This window comes from Antechinus flavipes, chromosome 1, assembly GCF_016432865.1.
Source record: "Antechinus flavipes isolate AdamAnt ecotype Samford, QLD, Australia chromosome 1, AdamAnt_v2, whole genome shotgun sequence".
NCBI lineage: Eukaryota > Metazoa > Chordata > Mammalia > Dasyuromorphia > Dasyuridae > Antechinus > Antechinus flavipes.
Genome location: NC_067398.1, coordinates 175,561,729 through 175,581,029, shown reverse-complemented (window position 1 = coordinate 175,581,029; position 19,301 = coordinate 175,561,729). Strand labels below are relative to the sequence as shown.

The window sequence follows — 19,301 nt, the reverse complement described above, 5'->3', positions numbered from 1 at the left end:
ATAATCTCCATCTCCCAATTCTAGGTATTTTCATGACAGACCCCCGATACCCAGAATGGGCTCCTTTCTCATTTGTGATTATATGGAGAAAGCAATTCTTAGAAGATTGGCTTCTCTAGCCTCTTTCCATTCTAAACTATCATCCCACGTTCTGCAGCAAGTATTTCCTGGTCTCCCTTAATGCTAACATTTTCCCTCTGAGATGATTTTCTTTTTTTGTTGAAATTTTTTCATTTTCAAAACATATGCAAGGATAATTTTTTTCAATATTGACTCTTGCAAAATCTTGAGTTCCAATTTCTCCCCGCTTCCTCATCCCCTCACTTAGATGGCAAGCAATCCAATATATATTAAACATGGTAAAATATATATGTTAAATCCAATATAGGCTTACATATTTATACAATTATCTGGTTGTACGAGAAACATCAAATTAAAAAGAAAAAAAAAGAGAAAGAAAATACAATTCAAGCAAACCACAACAAAAAGAGTGAAAAATGTTATGTTGTGATCCACCCTCAGTTCTCACAGGCCTCTCTCTGGGTGTAGATGGCTCTGTCCATCACAAGATCATTGGAACTGGCCTGAATTATGAAATGATTTTCAAACACACGGGATTTAGAGTTAATTGAACTGAGTTCAAATTCTGCCTCTGTCATTTTTTTACTGCATGACTTTGGCCAAATAAATTAACCTCTCTTTGTCGTCTTTTCCGATCAGCAAAATGATTATCTCAGAAATTCCTTTCAGATCTAAATCTAAGTTCTTATGATCTTTTGATTTCTTAGACCTGAAATAGGTACATATTGTTCTCAGAAATGTTGCTTTAAAAAGAAAATATAATCAGGTCTTGCCTAATGTTTTTCAATATCAATATGGGCTTTCTCTTGATAATACTTCTCTGTCTCTAATCCATTTTAAAAGAAATTGGCATATAGCCAGAGACTGACTGTAGGACACTTCAAACTAACTCCAGAGAATAATTCAAGAGTTCAGCTGCTTGGAAGTTTTGAAATGAAATTCATTTGGCAATAAGTCCCCAAATGACTCTGATCTGTCAATCGTTCTTTGCTAGCTTTGTCTTACAGAAGGGAGTGGAGGCACATCTCGGCTCGTTATCAAGAGGTACAGTTGGTGAAGCAGAAAGTTCATCGCTGTAAAAGTTCCAGAAATAAAACCTCTCTCCCGAAAGAGAGCTAAGTCACCAAGGATGTGGAGCACAGTAGTCAGAACACTCTCATTGCCTTCCCAATTCTACCAGGGAGCTCATTACGCGTCTTAAAGCTTCTGGGCAGTTAGGAACACCTGGTACAAGTGGAAATTTTCCCCCAAAAGGTGCTGATGTTTCGTGCAAAATTTCTGAGCAGATTTCTTTAACTAAAGTAAGACCTTATTTTTCCTCTCCCTGCAGCCTTTCAGATATGGCTCAAAACATTAATCAGAAAGACGTCTATTAATCTAGATAGCCACTCTTGCTCTTTGTTTTCTAATGGGCAGGGATGACCCTGGATTTTGAAATTACATTTAGCTCCCCAAAGGAAGTCAGAATAATATGACATAGCATGATTTGTCACATCAAAGAGAATAAGGGGGATGGGTGAGAGAAAGCCCTTGCAAGTTATTTTAAAAATGTAGGAAATTATCATTATTGTCCAAAAACCACTAGACATTGTAGGAGTACAATTTTATTCCTGGGAACTTCTATTTGCTTTTTGTCCCTGGTATCCAATTTACTATGCAACTCTAATTTGGGGTGGGGATAAGGGGGGTTCTTAAAAGTTTGTGTGTGGATGTGTATCTGGAAGCCGAGACTGAGAAGAGATAGGACAAATTCTCATAACTTTCTCATAATCTTTCTTACTCCTTTTTCAGCTACATGTTCAGAATGGTGGAACTAGGGTCCTTAGAAAGGCTGCTAGATACTACTAGGCTTATACCCCAAAGAGATACTGAAGAAGGGAAAGGGACCTGTATGTGCCAAAATGTTTGTGGCATCCCTGTTTGTCGTGGCTAGAAGCTGGAAAATGAATGGTGCCCATCAATTGGAGAATGGCTGGGTAAATTATGGTATATGAATGTTATGGAATATTATTGTTCTGTAAGAAATGACCAGCAGGATGAATACAGAGAGGATTGGGGAGACTTACATGAACTGATGCTAAGTGAAATGAGCAGAACCAGGAGATCATTATACACTTCAACAACGATACTGTATGAGGATGTATTCTGATAAAAGTGGATTTCTTCAACAAAGATCTAACTCAGTTTCAATTGATCAATGATGGACAGAAGCAGCTCCACTCAAAGAAAGAACACTGGGAAATGAATGTAAACTGCATTTTTGTTTTTCTTCCCAGGTTATTTCTACCTTCTAAATCCAATTCTTCCTGTGCAACAAGAGAACTGTTCGGTTCTGCACACATATATTGTATCTAGGATACACTGTGACATATTTAACATGTATAGGACTGCTTGCCATCTGGGGGAGGGGGTGGAGGGAGGGAGGGGAAAAATCGGAACAGAAGTGAGTGTAAGGGATAATGTAAAAAATTACCCAGGCATGAGTTCTGTCAATAAAAAGTTATTAAAAAAAAAAAAGAGCGAGAATGAAGGACAACAACCAAAAAAAAAAAATAAAAAGGCTGCTAGATACTCAGACAATAGTTTTGACACTTATTGTGTGGTAAGAGGGTTTGGTTTAGAGTGATGGCCACCTAATAAATGTCAATTTATGATTACATATATCAAATTTAAGACAGAATCTAGAAGCTTCAGGTTTCAGGGCTGTCCAAAGGAAATGCATGGGAACTTTCTTAATTAAGGTAGGTGAAAGATTAGATGGGAGAGGTAGGGTTAAGCTGTTCTGGAGGTGTACAATTTTTCTTGAAAAATGGAGAGAACCTGCTTTTGTGTCCACTGAAGGAAGGTTGACTGGAATTCACCCTTGGACCCATTGAGGACCACAAAGGGATGGGGAGATTATAAAGGTATCTTAGGAGGTCATAAACAGGGATAATAACAATAATATTTATGTAATGCTTACAATGTTCCAGCACTGTGCTAAATATTTTCTTATTTATTTATTTATTTTTTGCTGAGGCAATTGGGGTTAAGTGACTTGCCCAGGGTCACACACCTATGAAGTGTTAAGTGTCTGAAGCCAAATTTGAATTCAGATCCTCCTGATTTCAGGGCTGATGCTCTATCTACTGCACCACTTAGCTGCTCCCTAAATTTTTAAAATATGTTTTATAATTAGTGTCTTATTTCATCTTCAAAATGACTCTGGGAGGCAGGTGGTATTAGTTATTCTTACTTTACTAATGTTAAGTATCCTGATGAATACCCCAAAGTAAGGCAAATTAATTCAGTTTCTTAAGGCATCCCATGCAAATGTGTATATGGTGGAAGGAGGGTGGTGCTGCTGGGCTGAATTGATACAGGTTTAAAATGATAGAACTTGTTGGACCCATTTCCAAGTAGGGAAAACAAAGGCAGACTGCCAAATTATCCTAGGGGGAAGAAGGTTGAATATACAAGCTCAGCCTCAGTAGTCCCATTGCACTCAAATTCCATCAGGATTTTTCATGGATGGAGTCTAAAGAAGTTAGGATACTCACTTCTCAGTCATCCCTTCAGGGCACAGTATTTAGAGGGAAAAAAAAAAAAAGAAATGAAGCAACTAATTGTGGGATAAAACTCTCAGCTAAATTTCCAACCCATGTTATTCTGGGGCCAACCTAAGCCGTCTGTACACTTTGTAACTGTTAAGCTTTGGGAGCTCCAGCAAATGATTCAAGTCATTTCTCCAACTCAATTTTTCCATCTGTCAAGTGGGAAGAATAACAATCTACTTAAGACTGTTTCCCAAGATGTTGGGTTATTTGATTTATTTTGTGTACCATACAAGAAAGGAATTCGGTGAGAAAACATTCTTAAGATATATTTTAATTAGCCATTTTTCAACAATATCTAAAAAGTGTTTCTTTCATTATGCGATGTAAATATCCCAGTACTGAATAGGTAAAATGAATCTTCCCCTTCCAAAATTGGCTAACTCAACTTATTTTAGAGTCCTTCCCCATCTTTTAATAACTTTTGAATAAAAGAAGAGTCTATTATTTGAGGAGCCATTTCAAGGCTCCTCATTGGCTTCTGGAGAAATGCCTAGGCAGATTGAAGTATTGTGTGAAGAGAATAAATTTAAGAGGCAAATACCAATGCCAATATCAATGTCATTTATTTATGGTCAATCAATCGGTTAGTCAACAGGCACTGTGCTAAGATCACTGAAGCTACCAGGGGGGAAAAATAGGCAAAAAACAGTATCTGCCCTGAAGAAGTGAATGTTCTATAAAAAAAGGCAAAAAACAGTATCTGTCCTGAAGAAGTGAATGTTTTATTGGAGGAAATTATACACACACATATATAATATATCCGTATATATACCACATATACTTATATATAGATTTACATATATATACACCATATATTTGTTTTTATATATATTTATATATAATATATATCATATATGTTTATTCTATATACCATATATAACCACATATTTATATATGCATATGTAAATATATACATATATATGTATACACACACACATATATAAATAACTAGATAACAGAAGATGCAATACCTACTTCAGTAGGAATCTAATCTAAGAAACAAGTACGAAGTTTTGGAGATAGAAATATACAGTAAAACAGTCCGTGCTCTCTAGAAGCTCATGTTCTTTTGTGGAGTGATGGTAACCAAGGTTTAAAATCTCTCAGATTTTTACTGCTTTTGTGACCTTAATTTCCCTGTGCCTCAGTTTCCTTAACTATAAAATGAAGGAGTAATACTTCATGACTTATGAAGCCCCTTTCAGCTTTCTCTTATGATCCTTTTAAGTATGTTATGTTCATCAATAAGAAGATTCAGAAAACATACAGAATAAATAAAGTGAATGGAAAGGGAGACTACTAATGACTGAGAGAATCGGAAAGCAAAGTCTCTTCCACTGAGCTCTGAAGGGATTAGGGGTTTCAAGGAAACTAGAATTCGATTACTGCCAATCTGTAAAATGGTTTTATTTCATTATTTTTAAGTTGCATGGCCGAATTAATATTTGTGAGCACGCTTTTGAATTCCAAAAGGGCAGAAGGTACACGCGCAACATCCTTGCTGTTTTTAAGGTCAACTAGGATTGAGTTTGAAAACAGTAGTCTATCTTCTATACAGAATGAAGGAAAAAGAAATGGGAACGAGGGAAATTTGAGGTGAATTGACATTCTTTTCCTGAATTTGGATATAATTGAGAAAGAAATACCTATGAAATAACCGATAAAGAGCTATTGAGGAGGTTGACAAAGTTCCTCCTCCCGACACTTTCCGCCCCCTCCCCAAACAAAGCACCAGACTTAAGTTTTAAATTGCTCGGTGCAGACAATCCTCACTTTCCAACATCAGACCACCAAATGCACAAAGAGCAAAGTTTTGTCAAAGTTCATCTTCAGGTCATCCCTCCCCCCTCACTCCCTCAGTGGAACCATCAATCTGGACAACCTCTGGGTAACCTCTACATACTTCTAGACAGGAGCGGGATCCTTTGCAGCCTCATTAGAGCATGCAGCAATTAATTTGTCTTAAATAGGAAATTAAACAGTCGTGTACAGTGTTAGCGACGAGGTCAGAAAGTGGTTCTTGAGGTGCATTCACAAGCTGGGCTTGGGACTTTTTCCTGGGTTTGCCGGGAGGCGGACAATCCTGAAGAGAAATAATTGTTTAGAGAAAACATGACAAAACCTCCTTCTCCAGATGCATAAATAACTGGAGGAGAAATCCAACCTGGGAACAAATGGCCTGATTTTGTTTTGTTTTGTTTTGTTTTAATGATTCAATGGCATCCTGTCTGCCTGAAGATCTAGGGTGAGAACACGAGGGGAGGCTACTTCACACGTGTAACATATTTACCCTAAAATCTCTACACAGTTGGCCTTGAACCCAATTCTGTTTACACACTAACTCCGTCTGTGCTAGACACTCACTGAGGAGAAAAGGGAACGGATTTTTGGATGCCGGACTGTGTGACTGCCATTTCTGCTATCAGTTTTCCATAGTCAGAGACAGCTACTAATTCCCAGCAAATCCCACTTTTGTCTTCCAAAAATTCTTCTGACTTTGGGAACAGCATTGTCAGCAGCCTCATTTTCAGACACAAATGATAGTAGGCACTCAATCAGTATAGCTGCCTGACTACTTTACTTAGCTATTCTGAAGCACTGAAGAACTATGTAGCATGTACTCATCACCCTGCTTTTTTTTTTTCTTTTAAGAATACTTTAATTCTCAGGTAAAAAAATGAAAAAGTAGACTTAGAGAAAGAATGAATTAAAATATAGATGCTAAAAACAAATTAATTTTAAATTTCAACTAAATCTTCAGATTACCTGAATCAGTAGTTGGAAGTTTTTCATCACTACAGTATTCCATATATCCCTCTCTTTCCCTGAGAACCATCCCATATAACATATAGCATTTTTTTTAGAGAGGAAAAAAAGGTAGCACAATTAATCTGTACATTGAAAAAGTCTGAAAACATATGCAAAGTGTAACACCTGTGGTTCTTCCAGCTACACAAAAGAGAGAGTCTGTAGGTGTCTTTTCATATTTTTTCTTTTGAGTTCTCCTTGATCTTTATAATTTATATATATATTGCCACTGAGAGATTAGATTACTACTCTACTATTCCATATCTGGGTTTTCCTAAAACTAAGTGTACTAGAATTTACTTACTTACAATGTAATGCAAGAACTTTTACAAAGGAATATTTGTTTCAAAATGTAAATCAGAAATGTATAAATTTATTCCTCTACAATTTGAAAGGCATAATTTCCTTCCCTTTTGACAGCACCTCAGTCTCTGGGGAGAGGAAGGGCATAAGATTTATAATTTAGTTCTATTCTAAGACTACAATCCTAATTCTTTGGGCTCAGTCCCAGTACCCTGACCTCTTAGAGTTTTCACAACTGGTTACTTTGCTGCAATATCCCACCTTCAACCCTAGTGCCAAGATTGCCATGATTTGGACTCTCAGGTCCCAAGGGGGTCACTTCTGACATCTGCAAAAGAGGACAACTAATATATGACAAAAACAGGTACCTTCAAGCTCATTTTTCAGAGTCAAGATAAAAGGGTAGGTTCAGTCCATTGAAGGGACACTGCAGGTAAGAGTTCATTAGTCAAACTGAGCATTCTCTGACCAATACAGAATTACAGTGGTAAATTAGAAGATATTATGGGCTTGGGAAAGAACTAGGATTTCACGGATTAAAAACTTCCTATCCAAGACTATTATGCTTGTACATCTTTGATATTACAAAATGTAGACTTCAGGTTAGAGAGTTGTATCTCTAAATGTCACACTGACAACTAAATATCACTGATGTTTTGTTTTTAGTTATTACAAATATTTTAATAAGAGTTCTCTGCAAGGCATTTAAAACCCCAGTCTGTGAGGATAAATTCCACTGGAAAGAGAGGATACAGAGCAGGTAGCCACAGAGTCGAGGAACTTTCTTGATTTTTAGGCAGGATCTGAGAGTCCACTGTTTTCTGATTAGCCTTGCACTGCTCTGTAATCTCATATTTCTAATTCTGTGTCAAAAATCTCTCCTTCTTGATGTTCAGGTTTGAGGAGCCTTTTTCAGTAAGATGATTTGGAGTTTTTACACTGGAAAGGTTAACCCTAGTAAAGGTGGCAATGACAAATTTCTAATGGGTCTTTAGTAGAGGAACATGGGTGATGGTCAGAAGTCTAGTCACCAATAGCAAGCCACTAAGTGCCAGCTGCTTTAGGACCACTGGCTTGGTCCTGTGACAGCCAGTGAGCATGGCCAGCACGGTGCCTGGGGTGATGCTAGCTAGAAGTCTCCTCACATGCTGGTTGAAGGGCTTTTTACCCTCATTTAGCAGCTTTCTAGGCACATCTTCGGAGGAGTAATATCTAGGCATTTTGTGAAATGAATTTCTCCATTCTTATCACCACCACCTGGTGTTGAGATAGTAGCAGGATAGTTCTCTCCCTTTTTGGGAATACATTGCAGACTTAGAGTATTTATTGATCCCTCGGATCAGGACTGGGTTCCAACTGCAATGTTTTTGAGGCTTTTATCACTACTTTTTTAGCCACATCTTTCTTTTGTTCTTTTCCTTTTTGATATTCTTTTCCTTTATTTTTTTGGGGGGGTTTTGTCACCACCTTGAGAGAACAAATGATGTATTTTTATTTTTATTTATTATTATTATTATTATTTTGCTGAGGTAATTGGGATTAAGTGACTTGCCCAGAGTCACATATATAGGAAATGTTAAGTGTCTAAGGCCAGATTTGAACCACTGATGTATTTTTAATGTTCATTCTCCCACCATTTGCATTTAAAATTAACTTTTTTTCATTATCAATTTACATACAAATAAATCATTCTGATATCTTTTTCTAAAGATAATTATTGGTTAAAAAAATTGGATCTGTGTTTTCATAGTCAAAGGAACTCCTGATGTGGAAACTCACCATGGCAATGCAAATCAGCAACTATTCTACAACTTGTAGTCATAGAGAATTGCTTGGGCCACCAAAAGGATGCCTAGGATTATATAATTAATGTTGTCAAAGGAGGATCTTTAACCTATATAGACCTGATTTTGAGGACAGCTCCATGTATTGTGTTGAAAAACTAATTTTCAAAATGCAATCACTTTACTCTCCTCTTTTTTGTTCAAGTCTGAACCAACTAATTTTATATTTAGAATGATTGTCCAAGGAGTATATGTATGCATTATACTTAGGTGCATATATGTGTGTGTGTATATAGCATATTATATGTATTACGTAGTAGTATATATATAATATTGCCTATCAGTGTATTATGTATGTATAGTAAGGTATATACATGTGTAAAGCAGTATTATGTATATGCATCTTATATAGTATGTATAGCATAGTATATTATCTTGTATGGTATAGTATATATATGATGATAAATAGTATGATCCAATATAGTATATATGATATAGTCCATCATATATTATTTATATACTATATATACCCACATACAAATAATACTGCTATATATACCCTGCTATATACATTCATATCTATATTGATAGACAAAATTCTATAGTTTTTCATGCTCTATTGCCATTTTCTTTTTTTATAAGATTACTAAACTTGTTAAGGGAACTGCTGCAAATGTAGCTTACCTGGATTTTTAGCAAAGCATTCAATAAAGTATTTCCTACTATTCTTGTTGGAATTTCCAGGTAGAGACATGGACTAGACTATTAGTACAATTAGACAAATGTGGAACTGATTGGATAACTGGTCTTAAAAAATAGCTGTTAATGGTTAATGGTCAATTTGTCAGGGTTATGTATTTGGTATACACACACACACACACACATATAATATAGTTTTATTTTACTTATTTACATATATATATTATATACTCCAAGTAATGCTCCAAGGTTCTGTAGTTGATCTGATGTCAGCCTGATCTATATCTCAGAAGACTCCAGAGAAGATCATTGGGCTGGTGACTTTGGAAAGTTGTCCCTCACTTAAATCCATTCACTTGTATGTAATGTTATCACCTCCCTGATGTCATGGTCCTCTTCAAGAATGAAGGATAAACAAACAACAATAGCAGCAACCTTATTTTCATCAATGTCTTGTGTAAAGGGAGAGATTGTATGCTCATCAACATTGCAAATGACATAATACTGGTAGAGATAGTTAGTTTCCTGGAAAGAAGATGCAGGGTCTAAAAATATGGGCCATAGCATTGGGCTGATTCTAATAAAATAAAATTTGGTAGAAATAAATGTAAGATTTAAATTAAAAAAAAATTATAAGATTTTACAATTAGGTTAAAAACCATGGAAACAGAGTTGTTAATTGGAAGAGGTGGTGTTAGACAACAGTTTGTCGGAAGATTTGATGATTATTTTTCACTGTAAGATTTAATGAGTCAGCAGTGTGATTTAATACTTAAAAACAAAGTTATTGTGATCCAGGTTGCATTCAGAAGTCTTGCTTCCAGGAACAATGAAATAATAGATCTTTTGCACTATAATCCACTCAGATCAAATAAGGAATATTGTATTCTAGTCTGGACACCACGATTTAAGGGTGCTGATAATGTATAAAGGAGGATAAAGGGGGGTGCAGCTGGAATGGTAAAGGGTCTTCAATCCATGTTATATAAGAAGAGAGAAAAGCTATATACCAATGTTTGAAAGAATTTTATGTGGAAAAGGGATTAATCCACATTTAAAGGACACAATAATAATAGCATCTACCTCACAGGGTTGTTGTGATTATTAAATTAGATAATATTTGTAAAATGCTTAACATAGTGCCTGTAACATAATAAGCACTCTATAGATGTTAATTCTTTCTTCATCTTCCCCTTGTTCTTCTTTTTTCTTCTCTTCCTCCTCCCTTCCTCTTTTTCTTCCTCCTCTTCCTCCTCCCTTCCTCTTTTTCTTCCTCCTCCTCCTTCTTCTTCTTCTTCTTCTTCTTCTTCTTCTTCTTCTTCTTCTTCTTCTTCTTCTTCTTCTTCTTCTTCCTCTTTCTATGTTAACTGTAAAGGTAAATAGCTATCAAGATATTACTTAGAAAACTTAAACAGTGGTCCTATCTAGGGAGAATTGACCATCACTTAAAATATTTCTATCTAAATTATCCTCAAAATTTGTTAAGACAATTCTATGAATGGCAGCATCATTATTTGTTTCCTTCTCTTTAAAATGAATTGAAGTAGATCACAGGGACCAACTCTTTCAGTTATATGGAATTTTGCTTTAGAATATAAAAAGTGCCAATAGCTGGCTGCACCGTTACTATGAAGACTAAAAAAAGTATATATAATTTTAAAAAGATTATAAATTACAATATTTTCCAAAAATTATATTGTGATGTCCTCTTTTAATGAAGCAGTCTGGGCAAATAACATTGTGATTGTACTATTTTTAGAAGTACAAGAACATCTTAAATATGTAAGAAAAATTATTCATAAAATTTAAATAATTGCTATATCCACTATCATGGGATTGTAAATTTAGAGATGGAAGGAATTCCCAATGTTATCTAATCTATCACTCCTATTTTGTAGATTAAATGACTTGCTACAGTTAAAATTGTAGTTCCAGGCTGTGAACCCACATCCTCTGACTCCATTTTCATCACTTTTCACTATTCCATGCTGCTGCCCAAAGATGAAAACAAAAATATACTGGACTGATGATCTGGTCATATGGGAAAGGTGTGGAGCAATTCACCAACTCTCATTCTGTGGGCTCTGCTTTAAGGAGCCTCCTGATCCCATATCTATTAAAAGGAGTTTAGGCTCTGATCTTAATCTTTGCAAGGTAGAGATGGGTATGAGGTAGAGCTAGCTGATCAGTGGGATTCATAAACCATGCTCTGAGTCAAGTTAGTATAAGACTGGGCAAAGTAGAGTCACCTTTCTCCCTTCACTTATCCCTGGAACTACTATATCCAAAGACCTAGCAATAGCTCCCCCTTCTTTAACCTTTACCAGTCAGAATGTAATCCTAGTGTTCATTTTGATTTTGTTGACTTCTCCTTACTTTCATTTTAAATTTGTTTTCCTTTTTTTTTAAAAAAAGGAGGGAATTTATTTACGTAAAAACTGTACTTGGAAATAGCCAATAATTTTGGTCACTGATTCAGGTATAAAGGAATGATGGATAGAGTAGAGAGGAGCAAAAGAGGAGAAATAGTTTGGAAAAATTTGCCCTACTATCAGAAACTTGCTTAAACCAAGAAAGAATCGACCCAAAGAAACATAGGATTTACAATAGAAAAAAGTTTCTAAAATAAAAGTTGCTAAGGATTTCTGTGATGTCATAAACCCAAAGTTGTAATTTGGGTTGTTTTTTTCATAGGAATTCAGAGATGTTCATAAAAGCATCATTGGAAAAATGGCTTATAAACTGTTTGTACTGAATACCTGCCTGGAAAATTCATTTTGGCAAAAATGGTTTTCATACATAAAAAATTAGGAATTTTTTATATATCTTTACCTTCCCCATACAAAAAAAGAGAATGTGTTTTTCCCTGTCACCCAAAATGTAAGTCACCCAGTTTAAAATGGTTATGAAAGGATAAAAAATGTTTGAATAGCATTTTATTTGCCTTGGATCACATTTCAAAGGGCATGACACCAGTAACATGATGGCTTTTCCTCAGTGTTATTAGGCCACACTGGGAAATAACCATCAAATTCTGACTGAGATAAACTACTAAGAGATTGTCTTTCTATATCCAGCTGTCAAAGTCAAGCATCTTTATTTACCTTTTGAATCTTCCTTGGGGAAGCCAGACTGGGTGATATGAGTACAGTAGTTTTTGAGAAAGAGTATATCTGACATACCCTTTCTGCCATGGCCCAAGTTTCATGTATTTGAATTATTATAAAATACATTTTGGGGATACCTCCTTTACTTATGAAACTATGTTATTCCTAAAATATATAGTGAATGCTTTCAGAATACTCTCAGGCAGGCAAACCAACAGTTATTGACTTTATTTCAGATATTAGGGTATATGATAAATAGGCCATGTTAAAATGTAATCCTGGTCTTGAAAGGGCTCACACAAAACTATAGCAAAATAATATTGCCAGGTAGTACTCCTGTCTGCTATAGGCCAGACAAAAATATTTTAGTAAATAGCTTATGTGAGTAGAGTATGATAATAATCTGAGAAGAAGAAGAAATAGAAGAAACAGAAGAAATAAGAAAAAAGAAAAGAAGAAGAAAAAGAAGAAGAGGAGGAGGAAGAGGAATAGGAGGAGGAGAAGAGGAGTAGTAGGAGGAGGAGCAAGAGGGGGAAAGAAGAGGAAGAGGAGGAGAAAAAGAAATAATGGGAAAGGAAAAAAAATGAAGATGTGGTCTCTGAAACTGAGGAACCTAAAACAGTTACTAAACAAATTAATCCAATAAAACTAAGAAAAACATCATAAGGTGCCATATCATTTATAATAGTAAGAATTTGATTGTCTGTCTTCATCTCTTCATTGATATCTAATTGTCTGTTCTCTATTTCCTATGATCTTATTCATCACTTACATTTCCTTTTCTCTTTCCTTCTTCATGGAAATTCCTTCTTTTCCTCATTTTTTTTTTTTTTTGGTCTTTTCATCTTATTGTTGAATTCACCACTAGTCCTATTTTGCATTCTTTCACTCGGGCCTTCTCTAAAGTTATTGTTGTTCAGTCATTCAATCATGTCTGACTCTTTATAATCCCATGGACCAGCCTGCTAATACTGTCCATAGGGTTTTCTTGGCAAAAATACTAGACAGTTTTCCATTTCCTTCTTCAGCTCATTTTACAGGTGAGGAAACAGAAAAATATAGCTAATATGTATCTGGGCTGGATTTGAACCCAGGAAAATAAGACTTCCTGACTCCAGGCCCATCTCTCCATTCACTTGTACTACCTAACAGCCCCAGTGGGCCATGGTACTCTCTTTGAAAATTATTAGACTAGATATTTTCTAAGACCCCATTCCAATTCTAAATCTTACTTCGCTTCTTGAGTTTGTGATTTGTTTGAAATTACAATAGAAAGGAGAAAGTCAAAAAATAGAAAGAAGACAGCAAAAATTTTTGTAGTTTATGTTATCAGAGATACTATTTGATATCTGCAAGTAACTGTAGTCTTAGGATTGGATGATTCTCACATTTGAAGAAAAAAATAAAAAAATATTTAGCATTTATGTGGTATAAAACATTGTGCTTATTGCAAGAGATCTGAATAGAAAGGCATGATAGTTTGCTCTCAGAAAGCTCACATTCTAATGGGGGAGTACAACACATTAAGAGATTTCAGATCCAAATCAGATGAAAAGGGCCAATGGTTTTCAGGGTGTAGTAGCAAAGCAGATGGCGATGGATTTACTTCAGTGTCAACTAATGACAAAATCATATTTGACAATACTAAGGAATTTGATGGTTCAGTAGTGTGACTGTAGAGATGAAAGGCACTACCACCTGATGAGGCAATTGCCTCGTTTCATTCCACAAGGAAATAATGAATACTATCAAATGACTGTTTCATTTATTCTTTATCATACAATTTAAGGAATTGTAACTATTTTCATACAATGTACTTGAAATGTTAAGCATCAAGGAGCAATATGGCAAATAAGAGCTAGCCTTGAATCCAGATGGAACTGGCTTCAGGGCCTACTTCTGATACATACTAGTTGTACAATACTTCAAGAGTCACTTAATTCTCACTAAAAAAAAAACAAAGATTATACTTTGCGGGAGAAAAGTATTGACCTACATTGGAGAGGGAGTTTCTTTACTTTGGAGTTTCTTGTAACAGCAAATTCACAGATCTAGTCTCTGTTGTTTCCCTATCCTAATGCATATAGAATTCAGGGGTCCTCAAACTATGGCCCGCGGGCCAGATGCGGCAGCTGAGGATGTTTATCCCCCTTGGCCAGGGATATGAAGTTTCTTTATTTAAAGGCCCACAAAACAAAGTTTTTGTTTTTACTATAGTCCAGTCCTCCAATAGTCTGAGGGACAGTGAACTGGCCCCCTATTTAAAAAGTTTGAGGACCCCTGAAATGTAAGATCCATAATTCAAACTCATGTATTCTGAGTCTAAGGTCAAGGATCTTTCTATTAGGAAATCATGCTTCTTATTAAAGTTTTTCATATGATCCAGCTTGCAATGTCATGACATCAAGACTTGTTATTTCCCTTACCCTTTCTTTAGTGATTTTCTTCAATAAAATGCTCTCTCCTATTCAAGATTCTTTAGAAAGTTATTTAATTCCTAATCTGGTATTCTGGGTATCCTCTTATACAAAGATATTAAGTAATTATTATATTATATGACATATTCAATATTACACAATAAATTATAGCTATAAATTATCTTTAGAGCATCCACCTTTTCCTTTTTAGATAGAGTCCCATTCCCTTCCCTTCCCTTGCCTCAGTTTCAGTTTGTTTCTTTTATTGTTTTTTGCATAGGAATTGGGGTTAATTGATTTGTCCAAGGTCACACAACTAGGAAGTATTAAGTATCTTGATACCACATTTGAATTCAGGTTGTCGTGATCTAGGGCTAGTGCTCTAACTAGGACCATCTAGCTGCTCCTCATCTTGTTTCTTAATTGCCCCCTCCACTGGTTTCTGAACACCATATGATAGTATAATGCTATTTTCTTTTACCTATATTATTTCTGTCATGTCAATCCATTGATCTAAATTTAGTTTAGAGTTCGCAAAACCGATGCATGGATATTGTGTGGGTTTTGTTTTTTGGAGTTTTTTTGCACATGGATATTTTACATATATTATCTAGCTACTGCTACCCCAGGTTGTATTGGTTCAGACTGACTGAATTCATGTATTGAATTTCAAAATTTTGCCTTAAATTTTTTTTTTCAATTTTACTCAACATTCTAGCCAATGAGGTCTTTTTGGATCATGATTCATCAGATACTGTTAACAATTCCTTTCTGCTTTTTTGTCTTCTATAATTTTGTGAATACTTTCATTTATGTCACTGATAAAGTTGCTAAACTGTACATAGTCAAGATATACTCTTTGCAGTACCCTATGGTTCATCGTACCCATCTTTGAATACATAGTTCTGTTTTTGTTGATCTTGCATCTTCTGAATCTGACTTCCAGAGACCATGACCTGGAAGAATTAAGCTGGGCTGTTCTCATTGCCTCATTGGTGAGTGAATAAGCACAAATTCTCAGAGCCTACAGCATCTAGTAAACATCAGAACCCCAACCAAACATGATTTGACATACTCTCAGTACTCACTTTGCTCTCCTATGAATTCTTCATCTCTTTATTTCTTGTTTTGGGAACAGTAATCAAAGATATACTACCATGGTTTTTGAAAATGATATGTCAGTTGACTATTCCTGTTCTTTCTTAAACAAAACACCTTTCCCTGACTACTATACTAGCTTTATACATTATCTTCCCCTATTGTAATGTAAATTCATTGAAGATAGAGAGTTTTTTGTAATTATTTCAAACAGAATGAAAGGATTTTGTATAATTGGAAGAATATTAGATTAGGATGTGGTTTTGAATCCCAAGTAGAAGATATACTTTCTAACTATGTGAGTTTGAACAAGTTACTTTCCCTGTCTGCACCTATCCCAATATAAATAAGAGGCTAGAGTGATCTGTAGAATCTCTAAGGCTTTTTATTACTCTATATTGTTATTTTAAGAAATCATATTTTACAATCTAGTACTATAATCTATTTCAGTCAAATCAGGAATAGAATATTACTGGGATATGCCTTGAAATCAGAGGATTACTTATTACTCTTTTGAGAAAAGGAATAATGTCTGACAATTTACAATTTTTTTTCATTTCACAAATATTTATTGAACATTGAACCTTATAATCTCCCTGCTCCATGTTTTATAATCCAGTGAAACTGACCTTGAAGCTCCTTGAATAAGAAATTTCATGTTCTAATCCTGGGCATTTTCACTGGCTTTCCCCCATTCATGCAATATTTTCTTCCTCCTTTCTACCTTTTGGTTTCCTTTAAGTTTTAACTAAAAGCCCATCTCCTGTAAGAATATTGTTTCAATCCTCTTTAATTCTAGTGCCTTTACTCTATTGATTATTTCTCTTGTATATGACTTTGTTGTACATAGATATTTGTATATTGTCTCCCTTATTAGACTTTGAACTGTCTTTTGCCTTTTTTTTCCTTCTTAGTACTTAGCATAGTGCCTGGCACATAGTGCTTAATAAAGGTTATTGACTGATTCACACAAATATGTAGAACTTTTAAAGTCAGGGAAAAAGTGAAGACATAAATAGAAGATTAGAAAGGGAATCAAAATTGGTGCCAATTTTCTGTATTCTAGGATTTGGTTTCCAGATGCTACTGATTTCAACCTTAATCTTTTGTATTCATGGCAAATAAGATTTCAACTACTATAATTCCAGCAACCTTTTTTAGCCACATACTACATGTGAATAATCTGTATTAGTCATCAAAGATGACACAACAATCAATAGGACATATGTATGTATATTGTCCACTTGCTAGATATGTGACCTTGGAAAGTCTACTTGGTTGCTATTTGCTACAGTTTACTAATATGTAAAATGGCAGTAAGTTCAGTAATCTACCAGAGTCAGATGAGATAACATTTGTGAAGCACTTTTCAAATGTTAAGGCACTATAAAATATTACTACTGCTGCTGTTGCTGTTGCTGCTGCTGCTATCACTACAACTATTATTAAATGGACTTTGCTGACTTCAATATCTCAAAGATTCATGATTTTAAGGTCATTTTTACTGTTGATATAGATTGAACTTTACCAAACTTCTAAACTTAATTTGGCTAAGTAAAACTAGATCTACTTGATCTTATGCTCTATTAGCAAATGAAGAGCACTTTTACCTATGATAAAGCATCATAGAACTTTCATGAGGTTATAAAATAGAGAGCTAATATTTAAGAGGTTGTGTTAGCACAATCAGAAGGGTGGGGCCATTGAACTATGGAAAGCAGTAGGTCTTCTGGTCAATAGACTGAACAAGGGATGCACATTTTTAAAAATTCTGATGCTTCCTGCAGATAGTAGGGGAAAAAACCAGAGACATCAAGAATCTCTAAATGAGTGCTTCTAAAATAACTTATACTATTACTACAAAGGTCTTAACAGGAGTAAAAACAAGTAAACCAGGTGAAACCTCTTCATGGTTAAAGTCTATAGCTTCAGAGGGTTGGAGGAATGAGGTCTAGTTTTTCTTTTTCCCTTTCTCTTTATATCGGTGTTTGTGTTCCTTTGTCTTGTCTAGGTCTCTGGGGGACATCATGTGCTTCAGGCTGAGCTGCAGGCTAAATTTCTCCAGCTGTTTGGGATGCCTGAGGAAGCAGACAATATGATCTGAAAAGGATTTTTCACTGTCTTTTTCCCCTTGTTATTACACTCAATCAGATTTGATATCAGACCATCGTGGAAAATCTGGGACTAGCAGTCAGAATCAGAGTATATTTAGGAAAAGAGTTATTAGTTCATTTTACAACAAAAAATAATTTTGAGGGGGACCTATTTGAGAAAGCAAAAAATAATGTCGGTTGCTTATTGGGTGGTGGCTTCATGTAAGATCATAACCTTCTTAGGTATCTTATATGATATTCTGATTAAAGCTAAATGAATTATTTCTTCAACAATATATTTCAACTTAATTATAAGCTTGCAAAGTGCAGAGAGAACCTGGGTAAACTCTTCTCAGTCTTGTTCATTGATACGCTTTCCATCTTTACCATCCAGTTAAGTAGACAAAACAAACATATATTAAAAAGTAGAAAAAGTTGATCTAGATATCATCTGAGGTCCCTTTTCAACCTAAGATTTAAGATGCTAAGGAGTAATGCAAAAAAAAAAATATGATTGAGGGTCAAAGTAAGTGGCATGAATAATAAGTGCAAAAATGACATTTATCTTTGAATAGTTCTTTAGGTTCTAAATTTAGAGAGTGAATTAATAGAAATTCATTGTTTTTGTTTGTTGGAATATTTGCAGATCTTGATTCATCATTGAATATGTTAATAATTCCTCTAAACTTCATGTTATCTGAAAATTGTATTAGCATGTCATCTGTCTTTATCCAATTAACTAAAAAAAACTGTCTAACAGAACAGAGACAAGGACAGAGCCTTGGGGACATTCCTCTATTGGTGAAATAGAAGGAATACAGAATTTAGACTAAGAAAACCAAAGTTCAAATTCTGACTTTGCTACTTACTTTTTTTATGTCACCTTTGATAAACAATTTCCTTTCTCTATTCTGGTCCTTCATTTTAAAGTGAAAGGTTTGACTTAATCTATGTTAAGTTCTATGTAATGTGTATTCTCATTATTCTATGGTTCTTTAAGAGACTGAAATGCTTGAAGAAGGCTTTACAAAGAAAAAAACTATTTAAAACTATTTTTTCTTTTATTTTTTCTTTCCATGTCCAATTAAGTGTCTTTTAAATTCATCACCTTAGTACTTTCCTCATCTAACACTTCTTGTCTCCCATGTAAAACAGTTTGGCCAAAGTAGATGATATTTTCTGATCTAGTTTTTTCATGCTATGCCTTATGCCTGAAATTCCCTCTTTCTGTCATCTCTGCCTCTTGAAATCCCATTTACTCTTTAAAGTATCAAATTTTCTTTCTTTCTTTCTTGAGATCTTTCCTAGTCCTTCC

The 19,301-nt window shown here is 34.9% G+C and overlaps 1 pseudogene; it reads right to left on the bottom strand.

Moving 5' to 3' along the window:
- Positions 1-7,493: 7,493 nt before the first annotated feature.
- LOC127551522 (60S ribosomal protein L6-like) lies at positions 7,494-8,549 on the bottom strand (annotated as a pseudogene).
- Between the last annotated feature and the right edge of the window lie 10,752 nt (positions 8,550-19,301).